The 22,416-nt window shown below is 50.6% G+C and overlaps 1 protein-coding gene across 1 annotated transcript in view; it reads right to left on the bottom strand.

Annotated features, from left to right (window-relative positions):
• The window catches only part of RALB (RAS like proto-oncogene B), a 43,570-nt gene extending 36,888 nt beyond the window's left edge, over positions 1–6,682 (bottom strand). The window contains exon 1 of the mRNA XM_059394470.1: positions 6,490–6,682. The gene's annotated coding sequence lies outside the window, so the exon portion shown is untranslated. The remainder of the gene's footprint in view (positions 1–6,489) is intronic.
• Positions 6,683–22,416: the final 15,734 nt, after the last annotated feature.

Below are 22,416 nucleotides of genomic sequence, written 5' to 3'. Positions count from 1 at the left end.
ACAAGTCATCAGGGACAAACTCTACAAACCTCCCAGCATGCGGATCTATGTCCTTCCATCTCCTGCTACAGGGATAGCGCAGTACTGCTCTTAGCAACAACCAAGCACGCCACACGGGCTCTAAGAGACTCAATCTGCCCTACCTCTATGCCCAGGAGCGTCATTCCTGCCATTATCCCCTTTTCCTGCATCATGAGTCAGTCTTTACCTCAGTAGGGGATCATCTCCCCCTCCCCAGCACAGACACTTTCTACTTAATCTCCATCCTAAAGACACATCCCCCCCTCTGATGGCCATAGGCCCTCTAGCTAGTGACACAGTCTCCCCCAGCCCTAGTTATCTATACCAAGGCTTCTCAAACTTGAATTACCTGGGAAGCTCCTTCAAGTGTGTATTCTGATTCAGTAGGTCTTGGGCTACAGTAGGTTGGGCTCTACCTTTGGGGTAGAGCCCAAAGGTGGTCAGCACTGCCAACCAACTAACCAACTCCTAGATGACTGGGGGTGGGGGGGTGGGCAAGGACCCCACTCTGCATAACAAGGCGCTGGGTTTCCTTTACTCACAAAATCCCTTCTAGTGTGGCTCCCTCCACCAACAAAACTTCCCTGAAACTGGGCTGGTCAGGATTGCCAATAAACTCCACATTGCAAACTCCAGTAAAAACTGTTCTCTTTCTCCTCGCCCATTCACTCCCCCTCTTTTACAAAGGAGCTTGTAATAACCATGAGTGAACACTGTTTGGAAAGGGGAAAGCCCATAGGAGGCCAGTTCAAACCCCTCTCTTTGGCATCTCCCTCCGGAGAGGGTCTGGCCCGGCCTTGAGAGCACCGCACTCCCCCATGGGCCTTGCAGCTTCTCTGGCAGCATCCAGCATCGCTGGCCAGCCCTTCCTCCTCCCCCTGGCATCTAAGTGTCAGACCCCTCGGAGCTCCGTCTTACACCTTTCCCATTCCTACACCCCCCTTTAGTGGCCTCAGCCGCTCTGGTGGCTCTACAAGCAGCTCCCAAACCTTTCAAACGCAACCCAGAGCCTTCTCCTGACCTCCAGTCTCCTTTCCCTCTGCCTGACAGCCACCCCTCCCCACATGGGTGTCCCAAACCCAAAGGGAGCACCTTTTGTTATTATATGCAGTCTCTTGTCCTCAGCTCCTGAAAAGCTTCAGAGCCTTAAAGATGAAAGGAGGGGGTTATTATTCATAACAAGTCCTTTCTACCACAACTGGGTTCCTGCTAATGAGGGGACGTTTAGACCACCTAGGACAGGGGCTGGCTGCCAGAGGAACCAACCTTGAACCAACCTTTAGACGTGAAAAAAAAATGGCAGAAATTAATGAATGAGCACATATAATTTTAGATTGTAAAAAGGCTTAACATGCAAGTATGAGTAGAGATACCACCTTAACTAAATCCACTACTAAGAAGAGGGGTTTAGAACTTCCAGTCCTACCCCCTGACCTCTGGGGAAGGGAGAAGGACTGAAGGGTGAATCAATCCCCAATGGCAACGATTTCACCAATCAGGTCTAGGTAATGAAGCCCCCATAAAAACCCAAAAGGATGTTTGAGAGCTTCCAGGTAGGGGAACCAGACAGAATACTTCCATATGCCACCATGGTGGGCCACCAACTCCTTTGTTCAAGACCTGACCCTATGTATCTCTTCATCTGGCTGTTCATATCCTTTAAGATCCCTCATAATAAAGCAGTAATCGAGTGAATAAATGGGTTTCCCGAGTTCTGAGAGGCGCTCTAGAACATTAATCAAACCCAAGCAGGGGGTTAGGAAAACCTCTGATTTATAATGAGTCAGTCAAAAAGCAAAGGTAACAATTGGGGCTTGCAACTGGCATCTGAAAGTGGAGTGTGGTCTTGTGGGACTGAGTCCTTAATCTGTGGACTCCGATGCTGTGACCAGGTAGTGTCAGAATTGAGTTGAAATGTAGAGACCCAGCTCGTGTCAGCAGAGGATTGTGTGGTGGGGCTGGAAAAACCACACACATACACCCCACCTTGGAACTGGGTACAGAAACCCTTTAGACGTGAAAAAAAAATGGCAGAAATTAATGAATGAGCACATATAATTTTAGATTGTAAAAAGGCTTAACACGCAAGTATGAGTAGAGATACCACCTTAACTAAATCCACTACTAAGAAGAGGACCAGCCAATCCACACTCTATGACCACCCACACGGATCCTTTCCTGTTTTACTGGCAGAGTGGGGTGGGAGGAAGGAGAGGGACGATAGGGAGGCAGGATGAAAGAAAAGAAAAATACTAGCTCACAAATGAGGGCAGCAAATGTGACAAAAGCCAGAAATGGGAGGAAAGGAAACACAAGCTGTGCTGAGTGTCCAGTCTGCCCCACAATGACTCGAGCAAACTTCAACTGGGCTGGGATGAACAAAAGCCATTCTCACCAGCCTTCGCTTTCTGAAGTTACATTTTAATATGATTTATGAACGCTCTCATTCTAAATATGCATCATTCCAAGGATATTTGTTAAATGAAAATACTACAATCACAGAAGTTTCAGAGATGGAAGGGAACTCAGAGGTCAATTAATCAGGCTTCAGGCTCAGGATGCCTCCTCTCTCCACCTTCAGGGAGATTTCATCTAGAAGCTAAAAGAATAAAGTCCTTGCAGCCAGGTGGATAATTAAAAAGTATTAGGTTTTCAAAAGAGAAATGAAAAAGTGCTGGCCAAATAAATATTGTCCAAAGATTTAAAATAATTGGTGGGGGGGAGGTGAGCAAGGTTCTCCAAGATTTTTTTTTTGTAGCTACTTTGCCAATGAGTTTTATTTTTAAAAATACACAGATGATTAATGACTAATTTTAAGCTGTTCATCAAGGAGCTCATTTGGCAATAATTTTTTTTACCAATTTGTTTTAGGGTTTAAAAAAAACTCAGCTGTTCCATTTGCTTTAGGGATCAGCAAGATTTAAATTTCTAATTTCCAAAGCTACTGCATATTTGGCTAATTAATTCGAGCATATGACAAAGAAGAACTAGAAGAAAGAACATAAAGTTAAAAGTCTAATATTAAAAGTTTCTAAAATGGTAAAAACTCCAGCTGCATTTTATTCTCCTGGAGTACATACTTTAGTATGCATGTGAAACAAAGATTTTTCTCAGTAATGTCTGTCTAAACCTTCGAAAGGAAATCTGGTGGCCTCAGACAATGTCAAGGGTCCTCAAGCTCCCCTCATGCAGTCCCTCCCACATTGTGCCATGTCTGGTCTATGTCCCAGTAGAAGGGATGGTATGTCACCTCCAAGATTAGATACAAAAATATCATACTTTCCATCTTGATGGTCTGCTTTCTATCTCTCCCTCTCTCAGATCACTTGTTCTGGGGAGAAACTCGGTGACCATGTTGTGAAGGGTCCTACGGAGTGGCCCACACCATGGGGTACTGAAGATTCCCACCAGCAGCCATGTGAGTAAGCCAGAATCTGGAAGCAGATTCTCCAACCCCGGTCTAGCCTTCAGATAACAACAACCTCAGAAGAGACTCTAAGCCAGAAGCACCTGCCAAGCTGTTTCCAGATTCCTGAACTTCTGAAACTGTAGGAGATGATACATGTCTGTTGCTTGAAGCTATTACATGTGAGCTAATAAAGTATGCAGTAGAAAATTCATTCAAGACAGACTACAGATGTGGCCAACTACACGGACCAAACTTTTTATATATTTCCTTCAACTCGTGCCATATACTAAGTAAAATTACGTAGTTTGACATGTTTTCATTTGGATCAGACCTCATTTGAAATTGTTTTATGTCAATTCCCAATCTGGTGGGCCTCAAGTATACAAAAGCAATCACAATATATTAGCAATTAGCAATTAGTATGCAAAAGCAATCACAATATATTAGCAATTATTGGTTAACAGCACTATTTCCTGCATTTAGATTTCAGGTTTTTTTTTTTTAAATAGCATAAACTCCCCAAAGATTCACTGACACCCATCACAGAGAACACTAACACAAATTATAAGCAGTTCCTTTTTTTAAGAGTAACACAAACTTGAAATGCCTTCCCTCTTTGACTTCCCACTTCCACATTCTTTTCATCCTTCTTCCCACTCTCACCCATCCAAAAGCTCATACACCCTCTTGCCCACTGGCCCCTCTCCTTTTTGATATCTGTAAGAATGTGTAGACATATACGCCCATGTTTGTATTCCTAAGTAATCAAAAGAACTGAGGAGCCAAACAAGATTTGGTGACCAAATCTCCAGGCCAGATATGTATCTGGTATTAGCTAGATCGGTGGGTCTGTGCCAATAGATAGCAGATGCTCAATAAAATATTCATTTCCCTTCTCTTCCTTACCCACCTCCCCCGTGATTAGGAAAGAGTTCCATTTTCTCTGGTACTCTGGTCTCTCTGATCCAAGCTTCTCAACAACACATAGTCACTTGAAAAAAAAAAAAAATCTCAAGTATCTTCCATATCTAACAGCAGGGGCTGTGTGTTTGGAACTGATTGGAGCCAATGAAAAGTGGGACTCTTGCCTATCATCTCGAGACAAGTTACACTGGGAACATTAGAAGAGTTCACCAAGATCTCTTCCAACGCTCTTCTTACACTGTCTACAAATTTAGCTCTCAGAAAACATCTCCACCAATGTTTCTAACTTCCATAAATTCCATGAGTGAAGAGGAATTTAGTAACTGAATGCCAACAGGCATTGTGGGATTGGGTGAATGTGGCACAACGGATTACCTCAACTCTCTGGCTTACAAGTTTCCAGAGGCTCGAGCCATCTCCAGCCAAGGCAAGATTACCTTTAAGAATTAAGCCAAGAATTCAGAACTTTTCTACTTCCACTTTCCACCAACACCCATCTAGATCCCATCTGACATTCAAATTCTTGTCTTCCTACCTATGTGTCTTGGTCCCATGTTCACAAAGTCCTGGGAAAGTTTCTACCGCAAGGGAAATCTTGCTGAGTGAGATCTCAGATCTCCATTGTTTCCAATGGGAAATACCATGAAAAGAAAAGGAAGGAAAGACCCAGATATAGCCAGAAGAAAGCAGACGAGTGGACAGGAGTAAAACCGCGCACAAGGAATGTGTATCCCTGGCTTTATTCCTACCCCTACCTCCACCCCCACTACCACAAAGAACACCTTCAACATTCCTAATTTCATGTAATCCTAACAGGCAGGGACAACTATTGCCACCTTCTCACTGCTGTAGACTAAGATAGCTAAGACAGGTGAAAATAGCTAAGACAGGTAAAAAGTCACGCTCAAGATCCCACCCTTAATAAAGTTTCAAAACCAGGATCAAACCTAGGTCTTCACAACCCGACCTCCTTTTCTTCCCAATATTCCATGCCGCTTCCACAGTCACTCTATTTCTGAGGACTTCCATGTTCTAATTCTATTGCTCCAGATTTAAAGAACATTGCCTTCACCTGTTTTGGGCTTTGACATCCAAGAACCTCGCTGCTCAGCTGTAGCGCGTGGGTCATTTACACACCTAATGAAAGATACGCTGCAGTCTTTGACAATCAGTGCCCACCATCCATCCCCAAAACTTACAAAGAAATGAAGTTAGAAAGCTAGGTCAAAGCAGAAAGTTTCCTGATCTACAAAGGTTGAAACCACCTTGCAGGGAAAATAAATGAAGAATCAGCCAAGTCTCTTCCAGGGGCAATTCCAAAGGAGTCCCCCAGCCCCAAGAACTTCTCCCCCAAAGACTCACCTGATAAAAATATCAGAGCTCCAACCTTTCCAATATCCATCTGTAAATTAGCCCAGAAAGGACACAGCTCAAACAAGCAGTCTGGGCACACCTATCTCTGCCACTAGCAGTTCCGAACCAACCACGACCAGGATAACCTTATACACGAGGGCAAGAAAAGAGGGGTGGGGAGCCTGGTCCAGCCAAACAGTTCAAGTCCGTGGTGCTTCCTATTAGAAGCTACATCGGGTGTCAGCCTCTATCAGAAAGGAACTAAAGGGTGGGGAATGGAGGGGGAGCAAAGAAACAACTTAAGGCTCACTTGCAAGACAGGACCAAAAACAAACAGACCAAACAACTTTTGGAACACGGCCCCGGTTCAGTCCAAGTTCTTAAGGTACTAATAAGTTTTTGCAACACGATTATAGCTCTCACCCTGCCCACAGCGGCAGCTAAGGAACTGAGGAAGTGGACTATCCTCGGGCTGGAGGCCCGAAAGTGCAGGAAGTGGAAGCAGAGGCCATTTGTGGGAAAAGGGAAGGAGCGGCGAAAAGGGAGAGGCTGGGGCGCCGCCCCCATTTCCTCAGCCCCGGGGCCGCTCTCCGAGGCTTTCTCCAGGGGACCTGCGGGACCGAAAGCGGCCGGCAACCCCGCGTCACCCTCCGCCGCCGTCCACAGCCTGCACGCTTAGCGCTGGGCCAGGCGTCCACGGAGGGCCGGGCGGTGCACCCCACCTCCCCAGCCCGCGCTCCACTCCTCCCGGAGCGGGCCTGTTGAGGCGCGGGCACCCTTACCTGGGACCCGTCCCGCGCAGCCTCCGCCGTCCGCTCCGGTCCCGTGGCTCTTAAACCTGCCCCGCCCTCTCCTTCGCCTCCTCCCGGGACCGGACCCCAGCAGTCCCCTGCCGATTTGTCATTGAGCAGCCCTGGTTCGCTTCCCCACCCCGGAGCGCGCCCCCGGCGTCGCCTAGGCAACCCCGCCTCCCGAGAGAGCGCGCTTTCCTTCCGCTCCCGCCCTCCCCCTGGGGGCCACGCCTACTGAGAGCCTATTAGCCAGTCCGAAGTGGGACTGGGAGACTGGGGCGAAGGCTCTGCCAGTGAGAAGCCGCCGCGGGCGGGAGGGGCGGGCTCTGCACGCCTGCCCCGCCCACCTCCCCTTCCTCCTCCTTCCCGCGGCCGGACTTGCTGCGCGTGACCGCTGCTGCAGTGGAGCAGTAGAGTTGGGCTGGGGACTCTGGGCGTGGGCGGATGGACAGCGCTCCAGTCGTGGATTTGGGTCAGAGCGAGGTCAGACTAGTGGAAAGCAAAAGGGAACAGCAGACCGATATAGAAAAACCAAAATTACGATGCGGCGCGGGCGTGTCTCCGGATCCAGGAGGCTGTCGGACGCCCGCCGGGGGCACCTGAGGCAGCGGGACTTCCGCCTGCCGCCACGACTGGCCTGGCTACATGACATCCCATTAGCAGTAACGGAGTTACTTGACCAGTGCCTAGCAATAGATACTGACCCAGATCACATACGCGGGGGAGAATCCTAACCCCAGGTTCCTTGAGGCAGGAAGTGCAGTAGGCAAGCTCACGGACAGGTTTTTCTCCCACAACCTGCCCCCCCCCCACCCCGTCATTGTCCTCCAAATCCAGGGAACTTGTCATTTTCTATCCAAATAGGGTTTCACCTTGGGTTGATTTTCCTAACTCCCCGCCCCTCCTTAGAGCTGAATCCTCTCCAACCCCCTTCAGCAGAATTTGTGGCCCCACTGACCCTTACACAAACCACATGGCCTGTCACACTGTATCATAATTGTCTAAAGGCCCGCCTCTATAATCTCTAGGGATGGAAACTCTCTTGTTCAAGTTCATATCCACAGCAGCTAGCTAATTCTCTCCTTGTTAAAAATTACACGTTAAGATGCGTGTGTGTTTTAATGAGAGGCTTTGTGCCTTGATTAAATTGCTATGTAAAAGCAATTAGCAGACCTAGGCCCTCCACCAAGAGCTGTACCAAAAAGCACAGACCTTTACCTTAGTTTTCAACAGGAGGCTTAACAAAAGAACGTGTGACTGGGAAAGTATCCTAGTGTTAGACCACCTTAAACTTTCTGTTTTATCTTTCTCATACATATTAAAGACTTATTGTATATGGCAGAAACACTGCTAGGTACTGTAAGGGAGAAAGGGAAGAGGTGTCTTAAAACGGAAGTTCTCCAGTATTTATTAGAGCCTAGAAGAAGAATCAGACGCAAACCTCTTCTTACGGAGTAATGATTTAAGTGCACAGGTTTGGAATCAGGAAGCCGAGGGTCAAAGGAGGACTCTGCCATAGAACTAGCAGTTGTTTTAGGAAGTTACTTAACCTCTGTGGGCCTCAGTATCCCCAGCTGCCAACAGGAACAGTACGTCTACTAGGAACTGGGGAGTGCTACGATCTTGGAGAGTGGCCAAAAATGTTAGCTTAAAGAGCGATTGCCACCAGAGGCCACGAAGTATACTCAACCCAGGGAAAACATTTCCTCCCAAGGCCCATGATATCGGGGAGCGTGGGACACCACCATCGTGCCGCCAAAGATGTTTGCTGCATGGTGGAAAGGAGCTGCTGTCGTGATGCCATTTTATCCAGTGGAAGTTTAAATAAGAGAGCTGCCTGCAGCATCCTGCCCGAGTGAAATGAGTTGTTCAGGGTCATGGACAAATCAGGATTTTCCCATTCCTACACTGACAGCAATCACGGGAGATTTTCTCACCTTTCCTGGGATGTATAACTGCCATTCTTTTGGATTAGTAAAGGGGTGTGATGCAGGATGGACGGTCTCTCAACCCCTAACCACCTGTCTACCTGCCTCAGCCTCAGTAGGAGCATCTGCTCAACTCTTGGGGATGCCAGGCGCTAGCTGAGTATGGTAGGTTCAGAGGACAATGGCAGGAATCTTTTGGAGAGGCTGTCTCCCAGCACAGGAACACGTCCTACCAGAGAAAGAGCATTGGCAGACCCCGGCTGTGGCTGCCTCTAGGATTGCTCCTGTCAGTCCTCAGGATGCTCTTGTCTACTGGGCTCTCAGCTCTTGAGGGAACTCTGCCTCCCAGCAGAACCAACGGCCTGAGAAATAGGAATACAAGATCCCCAGCAGGTCCTGCAAGGTTCCTCTAACCCTTGGCAGCTGTGGAAAGAACATTCTAGACACTCCCTCCTTCAAAAGTATTTACTGAGTATTGTGTGAGTCTTTAGGGCTGTTTAATATTTGCACTTCTGTCTCCTGGGCACTGGATAGGATGGAACTTTCTAGCTCCCTGTGTGGGATGAGGCTGTGTGATTGGCTCCAAACAATGACTTGTGAGTGGAAGGGACACATAAATCATTTGGGGGTTGGGGCTGGGGGGTGGAGAACTTATTTGCCAACGTGAGACCCTCCGTAGCCCTTGTCTCTATGGTATGGCCACTGGGAATGTTTGGGTGGTAGCTGGGACCCCCCAGTGCACAGCGCTCCCCCTGCCAACCCATGGTGGACATTTAGCATGACTGAGAAACAACTTCTGTGGTTTGAAGGCACTAAGACTTGCAAGTTGTCTGTTATTGCCGCATAGCCTTGCCTGCTCTGACTGACCTCAGGTGTGCTAAGCTGGGGACGCAGTGCTGAACAGCTCAGAGAAGAGAATAATAAACCAGTAGATGACAAACCAGTAGACAAATAAGAATGGTGTCCTTACAAATTGCTTGGGACTGTGTAGTGAAAAAAGGTCTCTGTTAGGAGGTGACTGTTAAGCTATGCCCTGAGGGGGGAAAGGGACTCCATCTTGAAAAAGGCTGAGGGAGAGGAGAAGGAGAGGGGAGTATCTCGGGCAGAGGAAGAAGCATGTGCAAACTCCTACAGCAGAAGAAGGCTTGGTCCTCTTAAGATGAGCCGAGAGACCCTGGTGGAATGCAGTAAGGGGGGGGGGGATGAGGCCACACAAGGACAAAGAGGAAGGTGGGAGCCAGCCGGGGTGGGGGATTCTAGGTGATGATTAGGAGATTGGAATTTACTCCAGGTGTGATGGGGAGTGACTGAGGAGGTTCAAGCCAGGAGGGTGACGTGTTTGATCCAGGTTTTGAAACAACGGCTCTGGCTATTGTGTGACAAATGGGCTTCAAGGGGCAGATGTGGGAATGGAGGTCAGGAGGCTGCTGCAGGAGTCCAAGCCGAAGTGGGGTCCACAGGAGCAGAGGCTAGAAGGGTAATCTGCCTTCCAATAACAGGAGATGTGGGGAGACTGCAGGAGGGGGTGAGCAAGAGAGCTGATGACTAAAACCAGGGTTTTCTCCTGCCAAACTCTCAAAGGAAGCAGGGGCAAGTTGCAAGCCAGACACACACACACACACACACACACACACACACACACACACACACACCGTGCTTTGTCCCCAGGAAGATAGGGCTCAAAAGCCATGCAGGAACAAGGAAGTGTGTGGAGCAGAGAGCTGACCAATTTCCTGGGACATGGACTCGAATCAGAGACGTGTTCCTGGGAGGCTGCAGTGTTACCTAAACTGATGGTACTGCAAGACAGAGTCTGACAAGCTCCCACATCCCCGTGGGCATTTGGTGCTTGGGGTCCACCTGGACTGGAAAAGAAAGGGTGCTACCCATCTATAGATGGAAAAACAAACCCATTATTGCCTACTCAGTGTTAATGAATCTAGTGTAAATAGCAAAACTAGGGGCATCCCGGTGGCTCAGTCAGTTAAGTGTCTCACTCTTGATTTCAGCTCAGGTCATGATCTCAGGGTCATGGGATTGAGCCCCACGTCAGGCTTGGCACTCAATGGGGAGCATTCTTGAGATTCTCTCTCTCCCTCTGCCCCTACCCCCAGTCACGTCCCTGCTTTCTCTTTCTCTCTCTCAAATAAATAAATAAATCTTTTTAAAAAATAATAACACTAGATAGAGTTCACCTTCAGCACTTGGGTCATCTTTCTTTTTTTTTTTTTTTAAAGATTTTATTTATTCATTTGTCAGAGAGAGAGAAAAAGAGCACAAACAGGAGGAGCAGCAGGCAGAGGGAAAAGTAGGCCCCCCACTAACCAAGGTGCCCAATGTGGGACTCGACCCCAGGACCCCAGGAACACAACCTGAGCCAAAGGCAGATACTCAACTGACTGAGCCACCCAGGCGTCCCTTGGGTCATCTTTCTATTCCAGGTTTTCACCCTTCTGTGCCCATGTGTTCTCTCCCCACTCCCTGCGATCTCATCCTATTCTCAGGAGTGGGTCTCATAACCTCATTCACACTCAGGACTAAATAACTAATGACAGTTCAGTAGGTGCCTACTTCTTCCTAGACTTTTGGATCATGTAGTTGGTAAAAACCTAAGGCCAGGGGAAGTCTTCAGGGGAGGACTGGAGATCTTTAATTCACAACCACTAGAACGGCATGGTTTACCACTCCTCAGGAAAAGGGTCAGACCCCCAAGTCCTCACCCAAGGCGCCAGGTAAGGGTAACACAGATTGGACTCCTCTCCAAAGCCTGGGTACCCTCCCCAAGCCTTCCTTTTTTGTAGCTGTTCGCTGGCAGCTACCAAGTCCCTGGTGTTTACTTATTCCCAAACATGCTCAAACCCTTGACTTTGCTGCTCACTCTAGGTATCCTCACTATAAAAGACTTACTAGGGGTTTAAAAACCACTTTTTGCTACACGTCTTACTGAGATCCTCTTTTCCTCATGATCATCCATCTCTGTGGTCACTGTAGCCCCAGCCAGCTCTAGGAGCTAACCAGATGTTCCTGTGAATGACTCTTCTGGAAAGGCAGAGGCCCAATAATTAGCTAGAGGATGAGCTTTCGTCTTCTAAAAGAAATTCATCTACTTGGGAAACACGTTTAAAAAAAATGATTCATTTCTATTCTAAATTATTGAATTAACTAGATTTATCTTTCTGCCACCATCACTCACAAAAAAAGATCTCCTAGAAATGAAGTCAAATCTGTCTTGTCATTAAATACTAAGTCTTCCTCATTATCGCTAATCCCCACTACTTGTCAGCGCATGTTCTCCCCTCCCTTTCATCTCCGTGGAGATGCACTGTGATCAACCAATCAACAGCCACAGTTCTGGTAGTGCCCTCCTGGGACCGAGATCAAAGTCCGCACAGGGGTAAGGGTGTGCACAAAGCCCCCTTGCACAATCTGAGCAGGTGACAACCCCGGTCTTGGCACTTAGGGCCATAAATTGTAGGAAGCAATTTACCTTCCAGATAGCTGTGCAGACCAGACCTGGAAGTTGTAAGGGAAGGGCCGGTCGGCCAGAGGTCGGAATTCTGCTCTCTGCCCCTCTGGTCCCACTCCTGCCTGTCCTCGCCTCCCACAGGGAGGCGGAGAGGCCCAGAGCTCGGAACGGACATGTTTGGGGCAGGGGAGGCTGTGGAGAGCCTCTCAGCTGAGACCAAGGTCCACCCTCCCTCTGAGCATCTCAGGCTGGCATGGTGCCAGGTCCTGTGCCCAGCCCTTTATAACGTCATCACGGCATCATTTATGGCTACATAGTCTGAGAGGGAGCTGTGAGTTCCTTTCTACAGATAGGGCAGTGAGGTTGATAGGCAGATGGGGCCTCAAACCAGGTGAGCCTGACAACAAAATCCATACTCTTTACACAGTCTCTACTACTCCCCACCGATAGTTGCAAGCTGCATGACATTAGACAAGATACCTCCCCTCTCTGACCTCAGTCTTCTCTGATGGTCAGTTTCAAGTCTGCACTGAGCACCTGCAATGGGCAGGAGCTGGGCCAGGCACCAGAGGTCTGGGACCTCTAAGATATGTAAGTCCTCCTGAGTGAGCACCTGGATAAGGTAGAGGCCACACCTTGACAGAACCAGCTTAGCTCCTGACTGTTGAGGTTCCACGGGTCTCCTGGCTTCCTCCGCATTCCTACCCCCTTTTCCTCACAGTCTGAAGTCACCTCCAGGTAATTCCCCAGAGGAGTGCCTGGAATGTAAAGGGCAAGGCTAAAAATCACCTGATGCTTAAACATACGAGATCAGGACCTACACTTAACCAAGAATTATAGCTGATGGCTATTGTCAGCCACTCACATTTTAAAAATTTTTTAATGCCTCCTAGCAGCTGAGGTGTTATACATCAAAATGCCTGCTACAGTGGCCCATAGCAAGCCTCAACACATATTTGTTGTGAATGGATGGGTGGGTGGGTGGGTGAGTGGGTGGATGGATGGATGGATGAATGGATCTATGTTTAAATGGATTGATGGGTGAGTTGATAGATGGATGGATGGATGGATGGATGGATGGATGGATGGCTGAGGGAACAGCTGGAGAAAGATTGATTGGGAGGCTCAAAGACAAGAGCATGCTTTTCATGACCTGGGGGTGCCCTGGTAAGGCAGGCATGGGATGGTAGATATAGGAGAGGGAACTTGGGAGCTAGAGGGCTACCTGAGGATCTGGGCAATATAGGTAGGCGATGGGAAAGGCACACACAGAGAACAGCATGCCCAATCTGGAACACAGACCCCAACATGTTGACAGGGCCAGTCTCCCACAGCCGGCTCTGCTTGGCACACAGAGCAGTGTCGGCAGCACCGCAGGTGTTTCTCACACCTGCCAGTTAGGGCCCCCCTGCTGTCCGCCTGGTCACTCACACTGGGTGGAGGCCCAGCTGAGGCTGCCTCACACGTCTCAGCAGAGCTGTGACAGGCTGCGTTTGGACTCAAGGACCAATATCTGTGGTCCTGACCTGGGACACCTCCTGACCCCTGACCTGGGACACCCAGCGTGTCCACCTGGCTGCCACAAGGCATTGTCACATCAAGTATAGATGCAATAAGGAGGACAGACAGACTTACACTACAAATCATTCATTGTTGGCCTGAAATGCAAATTTAACTGGGCATACTGTATTTTTATTTAGAAAATCTGACAACCCTCCCCACGCCCAGGGATCTCTGGGTGGGCAAATCTCAGTGCTCCCCACCCACCAGCATTGTCAAAGCCCAGCTGCAGTGCTTGCTGAGAGGGGAGGAAGGAGAGAAGGACTCCCCCGACAGGGCACATGATAACATCTCCCCAGTGAGGACAGCTGGGGGACTCGAATGAAAGGGTGTGTGGCAGTGCTAAGCCTCAGGGAGGAGGATGGGGAGAGGGCTGCCCCTCTGAGACCACCTCCTTCCCCATCATTTCCTCCACCCTTTCTCCTAAGGAAGCCCCATCCCCAACCTGCGCTCCCGTTCATCCCCGCCCCCAGTGTAGAAAGACTCAGTTTCTCTTAGGTGTGGGGGTGACCATGGCAGATCAGCCAGGACCTCCCGTTTTATCCAATCTTCCCCATCCTTCACAAAGCCTCTTCAGTGTCTTGGGCCTCTCTGATCTCTCCGTACATTTCCACAACTAATCACACCACTCCTTCCATTCTGCTGTCTGATGAGTGTGACGGGCCCCAACCGAAATTCTCAGCCCCCGGCCCCTAGTGCTACAGTATGACATAGCTATTGCCTCGAACAGAAAGCTGCTTTATATCCTGGCCTGCTACCCCCCCCCCCCCCCCCGGCTGGGGGCCTTCAGGCAAGACTTGTCACACCTCTAAGCTCAGTTTCCTTGTCTGCAAGGAGAGAGCTGTCCCATGGAGGTTGGTGGGGGATTCAAGAATACGACGCACAGCTCTTGGTGCCGGTCTGGCCTGTAGGAGCCCCTGGGGTTCCTGTATCTCCCTTTGCTTTGAGTTGGCTTATTATCATCACCTTTAATTGCGGTAAAATACGCAGAATTTCAAGTTCGCCATCCCGACCGTGTTTAAGCATACAGTTCAGTGGCATGAAGCTCGTTCACGTTGCTGCACAACCACCAGCCATCCCCGGAGCTCTCTTCATCCTATAAAACCGAAACCTGCTCTCATTAAACACTGGCCCCTCTTCCCCTCCCCCGGCCACTGGCAACCGCCGTTCCCCTTTCTGCTTCCATAACTTTGACCACTCTAAGTACCTCCTCTAAGTGCAAGCGCACAGTATTTTCATTGTTGTGGCAACTGGCTCATTTCACGTAGCATGATGTCCTCAAGGTTCAACCATGTCGTAGCAGGTGTCAGAATTTCCTTCCTTTTTTTAAGGATGAATAATACGCCATTGTGTGCCTACACCACGTTTTGCCTCTCCATTCATCCGTTGGTGGACGCTTGGGCTGCTTCCAACTTCTGGCTCTGGGAATAACGCTGCTGTGAACACAAGGGTGTGAATGTCTCCTGGAGCCCCTGCTTCCCATGCCGGTGGGCACCTACCAGAAGTGGAGCTGCTGGATCTTACGGTAGTCCTACTTTTAATTTTTTGAGGAGTCGCCATACCGTTTTACCTTCCCATCCATTGGGCACAGAGTTTCCATTTCTCCGTATCCTCCCTAACACTTGCTTTCCGTTCTCTGATAGTAACTCCCACCACCCATGGGGGTGAAGTGGCCATTTCCTCTGTCTGGGGACTTGGTTCTCAGCAGGCACTCACTCCACAGATGTTCGTCCTGTGAACTGGATTCTGTCCTAAGCTTTCTCTGTAAAAAGCTTTCTCTGCCTCCCTGGGAGGCAAACAGGGACTGTTTCTCAGCCTGTGGGGGACCTCAGGCCCTAGCTAGAGCCACCACCTCAGTCTGCTTTCTGAGGCAGGCACTGAGGGGGGGTGGAGGTAGGGCAAGTGCCTGGCAGGGTCCTCAGCACGGGGCAAGCACAGCATTGTGGCTCTGTGTGCTGGTGCAGCCCAGAGACAACATGCCTGGTCAGCTCTGACACAGCCAAGGACAAACACAGCCCCGTGACTGAAGCCGTCTGTGTCCTCTGGCTGTTGATTTCTTTCCAGCTTTTGGTACTGAGTTTGCTCCTCTTCCCAGATCCCAGCAGAGAGGCCTTCTCTCCTCCGCTGGAGCCCCCGGTTCTCACTGCTCTACCCAAAGGCAGAATGGGTGGTACCCTGAAACCCCACCAGGAGGACCCCATCTCCATGGGGGAAGACGACCTCTCACAGACTCAGCAGCACACACAGGAGAAGGCACCCCCGAGGACGCTGGGATGTGAAAACAGTGAACTCCGATGAGAAATGGTAAGCTCAGATCTCTGGAATGATCTAGAACAAGACTGAGGATGGCAGAACTGTGGATAGCCTGCTGTCCCTCTCTTCAAGGCAGAGGCTTTAACGTGGCTTTGGAGCCAGAGACCTGGCTGGGTTCAAATCACAGCTCCGTCAGCACATGCTGTGTGACCTCACACAGGCTCCTAACCTCTCTGAGTATTGCTAGGCACATGAGGACGTAACACCCGAATCCCAGGGTTGCCCTATGGCTTTTCAGAGCAATCTGGGTCCTCCTAACTGCCCCCCAGGGGGATCACAGCCACTGGACTGCCACTAATGAATGCAGACCCTCTGCTCTGTCCACCCCCAACTGCTATGATCCCATACCCATTGAGACCATCGATCAGAGCAACACATGAAATTCAAGGACAACAGCCTTTCTTTTTCTGACATGATCTGGCTTGTTCTTAAGGGAAAAAACAGCCCTTCTGCGGCTCCAGCTCCATACCGCCCTTTGTGTTTGGGCTTCTAGGGAAACGGAATTCTGCCGGTGGTTTCCTTCCAGGACCCCCTCCCTCCAGAAATTCCCCAACGGCTGCCAAGCCCACTGATAAGAAAAGTGAGCAATTTTCAGACAGAGGCCAGCACATTTCAGATGTGGAACGGAGGCAACGCCTCTCCAGCACCCCCACCCCACCCCACCCCACCCCAACTCCCCATGTACACAGTCACAGGTCACCTGGCCACACTCGCCACAGCACAAGACCTCCTGGAATGCACCAAAGACATGACAGGTCAACCCCGAGGAGGGCTAAGATGATCATCTCCTCCATGGTTGGTCGCTCCTGCCCCTGTCCCCAAATCCTGGACATTCAGGCTATGGTGGAGGTGCGGAGTGTACTGGACCCCCCACAACACACCCGGGACTTGGAAGGACAGAGATTCAGGCATTCGATAAGCATCCATTTAGCCATTATTTATGGACCACAAACCAGGTGCCGGACACTGTCCTGGGTATTAGGGCACATGAGTGAGCCAAACAGACCCTTTAGGCCCAAGGATGGAAGCCTCCCCGCCCCACCCCCATGTCACTGGTGTTCAAAACTTCTGCACACTCTGCCTACTGGAAACCTCCTCCACTGAGGGAGCAGAGAAGACAGTGGGAACCCCAACCAAAGAGCAAAGTCCAAGAACGAGAAACCGCCCAGCCAAAGACAAACAAGGCCTTCAGTGCACAAAGCGATTACAACCATGAATGCAAGGAAGTCGGAATGCACAGGAAATGAAAGCTGGCCATCCTAAGGAAGGACCCATCCATCTTCCTTACCCAGGTCAAGCTCAAGACAACCCCGAAAAGCACATCCAAATTATCCACTTTTTACGCCAGGAAGGGGGACATGAGGCTACAGGGCCAGGCCCAGGGTCTCTGACGACACCTGAGTCAGGGCTGCCCGCTTGCGGCCTCCCCTGGGGTCCGCAGCCTCCCTCCACCTTTTACCCTCTGGGTCTGCCTCTCCCAGACTCACTCCCTGCACAGTCAGGATGGGCGTGGTCCCTCAGCGCCTTTAGCGAGACTTCCGGGCCTCTGCCTCCTATGAAGTCCAGGCTCTCTGCCACAAAGGCCACAAAGCCTCCTTCCTCCCTTCTCTTCTCCCACCCCTACCCCCTTCAACCCCCCCCCCCCCCCCCCCAACCGCAATCATTCACACCCTCCCTCTTCGGTCCCAGGGCCTTCCCTCACTCCCTCTTCCCTGCCGCTCTCCAGCAGCTCTGCTCCTCCTCCAAACTCAACTCCCCTCCCACTCCACCCCTCCCTGGAGAAGTAAGGTGCCCCTCTTCCGGCCTTCTGTGCCCTGACCCCTGAAAGGCTGCGGTCCACAGTCTTCTGTCTGTCCTGGTACCTGGCACAGAGCAGGAAAAGATGGAAGCATTTATTGAGTACCTACGGTATGCAGGCTATGTCTACAAAGGCCATCTCAAAGAACATTCTCAACAAATCCATGGCGTGGTACCATTCCAGTTTATGGAGAAGGACACCAAGACCTCAGAAGAAGAGAGGGTTTCAGAGCAAAGAGTCATCACAGTAGAGAGAAAAGCAGGCAGCTGGCTATGTCCAGAGGGAGGTAGAGCTTGAATTGGGCTAAAAAAAAAAAAAAAAAAAAAAAAAAAGAGGATTCTGGCAAACCCAAAGGAGGGAGGGAGAGAAGAGGGATGCTTTCAAGGCAGGGGCCAAGAGAGAAACAAAGGCCCTGAGGTGGGGAAGCCTGAGAAGTGACTTGGCAAGGCAACATGGGGCTGTTCCACTACATCGGGGATAGAGTTAGAGAAATCAGGAGCAGGAAGCCGGGAACGACAGGAAGAGCACCCGCTTGTCATGGAAACAGGGGACCTTCTGAGTAAGGGCCGGCAGTGCTTTCAAGACAGGGAATCCTGGTTGACTCCCCCCAGGTAAAACGTCCTTCCTGAGAGGTTCAGAGACTCTCAAATCTCAGCCTGCAGAAATGACTCTGTAGGCAAACCCGCTGTCCCAGTCCCCACCTTCCATGCCTCATTTCTCCTCCTCCCAGGGACCCTCCCCTGCAGGGCCGTCCTTACCTCCACTTCCCCTCAGCCCTGGCTCAGGTTACTGCGTGACTGAGGTCAGTCTTCCTTAGGAAGTGAGTTGCGTGTTGTACTCGTGTGTGGGTACACCTGTGAACACGCGCTCCTGCTCCAACAAACTGAAGGTGGGGCCTGTCTGCCTCCTTCCCTGAGACCCACCCAACCTCTGCACACTGTTCGGGTTCCCAGTCAGCTGGGCTTCCCCAGCGGCTGCAGCAAAAGCACCCAGAACACCAGCAGCTGGCACGGGGGAGTGCATGCGCCTGCTGGATCTGGAGAACAGCATGGGAGTCATCAAGGAAACCGGGACCATGAACCTAGGGACGGATGAGGGCACCTGACTCAGGCAGGCTGCCAACTCCACTTAAAGGAAAAACTCCTAACAGAAGGAGGAAGGTCCCAGATGGTTACACTCTGGGGGAACCCCTAGCTCATGCTCCCTGCACTTGTTCCAGAATGATCAGAGTGGCAATAGGGTTGGTGCTCTAACCTCCCAAATCAGCCCCAGGGATCCTGTGTACATCAGACCCTTCGTCTGTAAGGTGGCCAGGCAGAAAGCCCCCTGCTGCCTCTGCCCCTCAAGGCTCTTCCAGGTGCTTGGCTCTGACCCTGACCGACACCTCAGCCCTTGAATGGACCATGTAATAAGTCATCCTTGGAACTGCCTGTTGGCTCAGTGGGGGCTGTTGCTTGATGTGCAAGGAAAGTGGGTCTGGTGATGAAGACAGAGCTGCCTGAAGAGCCCCTAGCCCTGGAGATGCCTTCACTGCACTCAGGAGGGAGGACATGGTTAAGTGGGGCAAGAAGCATCGGAGGGGATCCCGGTCCTGCTTAGCAGTGGCCAGCCCTGAACGGTAGTCATGGCACACAATCTGGCTGGCCCTTCTGTCTTCAGCGATTGAAGATTTGGCCAAACCACTGGTCAGACAGATTTTCCCCCAAGCCCCGCATTAATTGGGTTTTGGATTCTACAACCCACACTGCTGAGCTGGAGCTTCTGGGTGTCAAGGTGGGGGCCATGACTCAAAGCCAAAACTGGCGGACACCTGGGCTCTGCTTGCCCGTACAGCGAGCCCGGGGAAAGCAGCTTTGGGGGCTGGCTCTGAGGTGCCCCGGCTGGTGGGCTTCCAAGTTCCTTGGCACAGGCCAGCTACCCTGGTGACTGTGTTCTGGGTTGTATGTACTGGGTTGTCTCCCTGGGGGCAGCTGCACCTGGGTGGGGAGAGCTGGAAGCTGCCTGCTTCGCAGCCTCTGCACTCCTCCCAGGATGATCCAGCTCAGCCTGGCCTCGTGGGCAACCTATCCTTTTCGGCTCCAGCCTGGCAGAACCCAGCCAAGGATGGCAAAGCCGCCTGCTACCCCTTCTCCCTCCCTCCCTCTTTAATGTTCCTTGGGAAGAAGGAGGTGACCAGAGATCTTTGTTATTCCTACATCATGCTTGGAACATAGTAGGTGTTCAATAAATACTACTCTCTCCTCCGTGGGGGGATGAGAGGCCACACACCAATGGTTCAGAGCTGAGCTCTGGAGTCAGACCGAGGGTGCACTCCAGCCCGCGCTTTCTAGAGATCTGAGCTTGAACAAGTCACCACTCACCATGAGCATGGATTGCAAGGGTGCCAGGCCCAGGGTTTGTGCCATATACACATTTGATATTGTTTATCTTTTTTTAAAGATTGTATTAATTTATTTGAGAGAGAGAGCACACATACACAAGCAGGGGGAAGCGGGAGCAGAGGAAGAAACACTCTCCAATGAGCAGGGAGCCGGATGCAGGGCTCCATCCCAGATTCCCGGGATCATGACCTGAGCTGAAGGCAGATGCTCAACCGACTGAGCCACCCAGGAGCCCCTGATAATATTTATCTTAGAAGAAGAATCCAGCTGTGTCCAAACGAGAGCCTGAAATGAAACAAAAGCTCGAATCCAGTCATACAGGGTAACGGCTGCGTCCCTACCCTGAGCAATGCCTCTTCCTCACATATCCCATCTAGAGGTGGGCTCCAGGCTCTGAGAAGTCATAGACAATCTGTGTGTTAGCCCCACCACCACCCCACTTGTGGACCATGCAGGAAACACCTCTGTCCCACGGTGGGGGCTGGCTTTCAGCATAAACCAAGTAGAAAGTAACTTTTCCCACGGAAGAGGAGGCAATACAACCAGACTCGCTTCTCCAAAGCTATACACAAAATGCTGATCTTGACAGAGGTTAGAAGACAGCTTCTGGAAGAGCTCCTTCTCATCCAAGAGATGGAAGGATCCAGTTGGTAAGGAAGCCTTGCAGCTGGTAGACAGCATTCTCCGGAATCCTTCAAAGGAATCACTGGATAAAGATTGAAGACGGCAAAACTACTATAAAAATAACCACCTTTCTAAACAGGAGAGCAGCTGACAGTCATGGGGCTGGGCCTTGCCGAGCCTGCACTCGGCCAATCCCGCAGCAGCCCCCCAGGGTGGGCTCGATCCACACCCCCCTTTGCAGGAAGGGAAAAGATGGGTGCCATGACTAAGCTGTTTGCCCAAGATCTTGTAGCAAGGAAGCAGAGTTGGGATCCAGACCAGGCCTGCCTTGCCTAAAACCCAGGCTTTAAATCACAACTGTAGGGGTGCCTGGGTGGCTCAGGGGGTTAAGCGTCTACCTTCAGGTCAGGTCACGATCCCAGGGTCCTGGGATGGAGTCCCACACTGTGCTCAGTGAGGAGCCTGCTTCTCCCTCTCCTCCTTGATCTTGCTCTCTCTTGCTATCCCTGTCTCTCAAATAAAGAAATAAAATCTTTAAAAAAAAAAAAAAAAAAAAAGAAAGAAACCACAACTCTACGCCAGAGTTAGAGGTGGGAATCTACACACAAGGGCTCGAGGCCAGCGGACAGAAAGCAGGACAGGAAAACTGGGGCCACACAGCCCTGTACCCAGGCGCTGGAAGAACGGCCCAGAACTATGCCCTTTTGCCAGTTCTGCTGGGCTGTTTGTGTCTAGGGAGAAGGAAATGAAGCCAGAGGCCACCACTCGCCATGTGTGTTTTGAAGCCAGACTTGATGGGACCCATCCGGTCCAATGTCCCTGTCCTCTCCCTTTCAGTCCCCATGTTCAGGTGGGGGGATGAAGGAAAGAAACGAACTGATGATTATGTCCACATTTCCACGCTGACAGACTGGACAAGACAGTGGTGACTAGAGCCCCTTGCTCCCAGGAAGTACACAGGGTTTGCTGGTTAGATTCATGCTCTCTGCGACAGAAACGGGGATTTCAATGCTCTGACCAAGGCCGCAAGGAAGGGAGAAAAACCAACTGCTTGGGAGTGTGTCATCTCTTCACCTCCTCACCTCCCAGTGAGGCACTGGCCTCACCCATCTTGCTGCTCTGGGTGGCTGTGACCTGTGATGGGCCAAGCAGGGCCTCACCGAGACCCCAGGCTCTGGGGGTGAGACGAAGTCCCTTCCTGGCACGTCTGCGAAATCCTGGGCACTGACTAAATTATTACCTCAGAAAATGGGTTCTTACTCACTCACCCCTCTGTTCATCCAATATCAACACACACATTTCTTCGTGGTTAGAAATAAATCTTGAAAAACAACTTGGAACCAGCTGTTTGTTCCGGCACCGCTGCAGAGACCAGCTGGTGGGGTGCAGGGGCCTGGGTTCACATCTTGACTTGTGTGCTGGGTCTCCACTGGCCTGAGCCTCCTTCCTATAATGTGGGCAGCCAGCACACCCATACACCTTGCCGCATTTAGAAGCCGTTGTCATCATTATTCTACGCAACAGTGAAAATAGTTCTTGCCTTCTCCTTTTGAAGCCCCTTTTTGCCAGAAAGGGGAAATTAGACCCTTCCTTTACCTCAAAATGTGTTCTTGGTTTTTTTGGCAATTAAAAAAAAATCCTAGATGTTCTTTGTACCTCTCTGCTCCCCACATGCCCCAAACCACCCCCCCCCCCATATAATTTATGACATTCCCTTTTGCTGGTACATCTGCCATTATGGTACTAATAGTCATTACCCATTTTTGCTGAGTTTTTTTAAATTACTTCCTTAGAAACTGTAAAGTAAAACCTCTTTCTTTAACCACCCCCACCCCAGCCCCCTGTGCT

This window comes from Mustela nigripes, chromosome 3 (assembly GCF_022355385.1).
Source record: "Mustela nigripes isolate SB6536 chromosome 3, MUSNIG.SB6536, whole genome shotgun sequence".
In the NCBI taxonomy this organism is placed as follows: domain Eukaryota; kingdom Metazoa; phylum Chordata; class Mammalia; order Carnivora; family Mustelidae; genus Mustela; species Mustela nigripes.
This window is presented reverse-complemented; position numbering and strand designations above follow the sequence as displayed.